A 4,252-nucleotide genomic window follows, 5' to 3' on the forward strand; every position below is an offset into this window, starting at 1 on the left:
ACCCCAGCGAAGAACACAATCCCTTTGTTTAGGGGGTACGTAGGTCTTCCTTTGGGGAATATGTACCACTTCAGCCGGGGCAGCGATCATAATGCGTTCTGGATCTATAATGAACTGGGGACTGGGCTCTTGATCTGTGGGGTCAAAAGAGCGAGATAAGGTGTCAGCCTTGGTATTCTTTCCAGCGGGTCTGTAGTGAAGATGGAAATCAAATCTGGAGAAGAATAATGCCCACCGTGCTTGGCGAGGATTTAGGCATTGAGAAGATTGCAGGTAAAGGAGGTTTTTATGATCTATGTAGATGATGATTGGATGCCGTGCACACTCTAGCAAACGTCTCCACTCCTCCAGGGCCAATTTAATAGCCAAAAGTTCTTTATCTCCAATACCATAATTTTTCTCCGCAGGTGTAAATGATTTGGAGAAAAATCCACAAGCCACATGTTTCCCTCTACAACTCTTTTGTGAAAGAATAGCTCCGACTCCCACAGATGAAGCATCGACCTCCAGAACAAAGGGTTGGGTTGAATCCGGTCTATGTAGGACTGAAGCAGAAGAGAAGGCAATTTTAAGAGCTTGGAATGCGACTACGGCCTCCGTGGTCCAGTCTTTGGGGTTAACCCCCTTTTTGGTCAGTGCAGAAATAGGAGCTGTCATAGAGGAGAAGTGAGGAATAAACTGGCGGTAATAATTTGCGAATCCCAGCAGGCGTTGGACAGCTTTGAGTCTTTGCGGACGAGGCCAGTTGAGAATTGAGGACAGCTTGGCTGGATCCATTTGAAGTCCCTGGTCAGAAATGACATACCCCAGGAAAGGCAGGTTGTTTTTCTCGAAGAGGCATTTCTCCAGTTTAGCAAACAGAGAGTTCTGTCGCAGATGCAGTTGCACAGTAAGCCGCGACAACTCTCCCGGCTAATGCACAGATACGATGCCAGGAGCAAGCTCAGTACATATATACAGCACCTGAACCAAGCTCAGTACATATATACAGCACCAGAACAAAGCTCAGTACATATATACAGCACCAGTACAAATACAGCTCAGTACATAAGAGATCATTTTCAAATTTAGTTTAACCCCTGCCATATAAGTTTGTACGGCATAAAACTACAACTCCGAGTATAGCCAGAACAATTGTAAGGATAAGCTGGGAGTTGCTGTTTCACAAAAAAGAACGATACACACATCATCTCACTGCAGATCATACAGTGACTACAGTACTGAGCAGTCACAGGGAGAATAAACATTTACATTTAGTGACTCACCGGTGACGACTTCTCAGATTCTAGTCATTCTCATTACTTTTCCATCTGGTCCAGAACTCTATGATGCCTCCTGGCCATGACCATTTCTGCGGAAATGGGTAAATTTGCTGCTTAGATGTCTTCGGAAGCTCAGTTTTCAACATTTCTGCGAGTATAAACGAAGAGCAAATTCTTAAGGTACCAAACTCTATGCCCCCAAATATAATAGTATCATACACTGTGTCCCCGAATATAATAGCGCTACACACTGTGCCCCTGAATATAATAGTAACATACACTGTGCCCCTGAATAAAATTGTGTCAAGCACTGTAAAGTAATACACCACACACAGTGCCCCCTGTAGATAGTGCCCCTCATAGAGCCCTCTGTAGATAGTGCTCTGAGTATAGCCTTCTTTAGATAGTGCTCCCAGTAGAGCCCTCTGTAGGTAGTAGCGTTCCCTGTAGATAGTGCCCCCTGTAGCGTTCCCTGCAGACAGGGCCCCCTGTAGCGTTCCCTGTAGATAGTGCCACCTGTGTTGGGCTCTATCTCCAGGGAACGCCACAGGGGGCTCTATCTCCAGGGAACGCCACAGGGGGCTCTATATCCAGGGAACGCCACAGGGGGCTCTATCTCCAGGAAACGCCACAGGGGACCCTATCTACAGGGGAGCCCTATGTGGCGTTACCCTGTAGATAGGGCCTCCTGTGGTGTTCCCAGTAGATAAGGGCCCCCTGAGGTGTTCCCTGTAGATAAGGGCCCCTATATAGTCCCCTGTAGTTAGTTCCCTATATAGTCTTCTGTTGTTCTCTTTCCCTGCATAGTCCCCTATGTAGTGCCCTATAGTGCCCACAGTAGAAGGGAAAAAAAACACATTTTCTTACCTGTCACGTTGCCGCACCATCCTCCAGCGACATCAATCCTCCTCCATCCGAACGATGCAGCGGCGCGATGACGTCATCGCCATCGCACCAACTGCATCATCACTAAAGCGCCGAATGGCAAGGCATCATGTGCCTCGCCAGGGCAGCGCTAGTCAACTCAATTGTATCCACGTACTAGGGACATGGATACAATTGAGTGCAGGGGACATGACCGGTTCCGGCTTCCCGCTTCACCCAGTTCTGCGAACTAGCTGTCATTTTAACAACCGGTTCGGGAGAACCGGGGCAAACCGGCCGGATCCCACCCCCGTGTGTAAGTGTTATGTGAGGTATGTGTTTAGCATTTGTTTTATGTGTGCGGTATGTGTCTAGTGTAAGTAGTGTGTGCGGTATGTGTCAAGTATGTGGTACGTGTCTAACGTGTGAATGGTATGTGTCTAGTATGTGAGCGGTGTGTGCAGCATCTGTGCTAGGTGTGAGTAGTGCGTGTTCAACATGTGTCCTTGGTGTGGGAAGACAACGTGCGGCATATGTCTTGGGTTTGAGTGGCAAGAGTGGAGGATATATCCTAGGTGTGAGTGGTGTGCGTGCGAATGTGTCCTAGGTCTGAGTGGTGCATGTGCGGCATATGTCCTAGGTTTGAGTGGGGGATGTGTTCTAGGCATAAGTAGTGTGCGTGCACACGTGTCATTAGGTGTGCGTGCACATGAGTCATAAGTGTAAGTGGAGTGCGTGTACATGAGTCATAAGTATGAGTGGGGGTGGATACGCATGTGTCCTAGGTGTGAGTGGTGTGCGTGCGCATGTGTCCTAGGTGTGATTGGTGTTCGTGTGCATGTGTCATAAGTGTGAGTGGCATGAATGCAGCATGTGTCCAGCTTGGGGGTTGCATCTGTGCATCATTTGTCCAGCATGTGACTTAGATACAGGGCCCCAGCAGACAGTAGTCTTATACAGTATAAAATGACTCTCTGCTGGGGTCCTTTATCTAAGCCTGCCTTGTGGTAAGCTTAGATACATGGTCCAACAGTCAGTATCACACACGGGCCCTGTATCTAAGCCCATGTGTGATGCTGTCCTTTGGACCCTGTATCTAAGCCTATTCCAAGGCAGGCTTAGATACAGGACCCCAGCAGGCAGTAATGATGTTACACTTACCCAGCTCTTCAGTGCAGCGGATGTCCTTACACTATCCAGCGTCGTGACACCATGCATGGCGCACAGCCTTGTGACGTCATGATGCGAGAAGACGTCAGGACTTCCGCTGTGCTCGGGAAGTAGGGTAAGTATAGTGGTATCTCTATAGTAACAGGGGCCCCAGTTACTATAGTAAATTCCTATAGACGCAGTGCGGCGGCCGCGCCCCGGTCAGGATTGCAAACCGATGCCCGGTCAAAGTTGCGACCGCTGCCCGGTCAAAATTGCGACCTCTGTAGCGGCAGTCGCCCAAGGATCTGGGTCACCGGGCCAAAGATCCGGGGCTTGGTCCCCGGAGGTCCAGTACTGACGACGTCCCTGTGTGAAAGGTATGCAGTCTTTCTGCTTTTATATCTAGTGCTCAATGTCAATTCCCTTTATTTTGTGGAAATTGCACCCATTGTACTGTGAGGGGATGTATCTGAAGTAAAATAAACAAGGGGAATGAAATGAAAGCATACCTCACAACTTTCAAGTATTGCAAAGACAACTCCTGTAGCAGAATTTTTTTTATAATGCCGCCACAGAGTATAATATCTCATTTGGTACGCTACACAGTATAATGCCCGTATAGTATCTCCCCACAAACAGTATAATGCCCCTATAATATCGCCCCACACACAGAATAATGCCCCTATAGTATCTCCCCACACACAGTATAATGCCCCCACAGTGCCTCCCCAAACAATATAATTCCTCCATAGTGCCTGCCCACAGTATAATGCCCCTATAGTGCCCCCATACACAGTATATTGCCCCATAATATCATATATCCCCCCCACATACATTTTAATGCCCCCACAGTGCCTCCCCGAACAGTATAATGCCCCGATAGTGCCTGCCACAGTATAATGCCAGATAGTGCCCCCTACACAGTATGTCGCATATTGCCCTTCACCCAGTATAATGCTCCCATAGTGGCCCAG

This window comes from Rhinoderma darwinii, chromosome 3, assembly GCF_050947455.1.
Source record: "Rhinoderma darwinii isolate aRhiDar2 chromosome 3, aRhiDar2.hap1, whole genome shotgun sequence".
NCBI classification, from domain to species: Eukaryota; Metazoa; Chordata; class Amphibia; order Anura; family Rhinodermatidae; genus Rhinoderma; species Rhinoderma darwinii.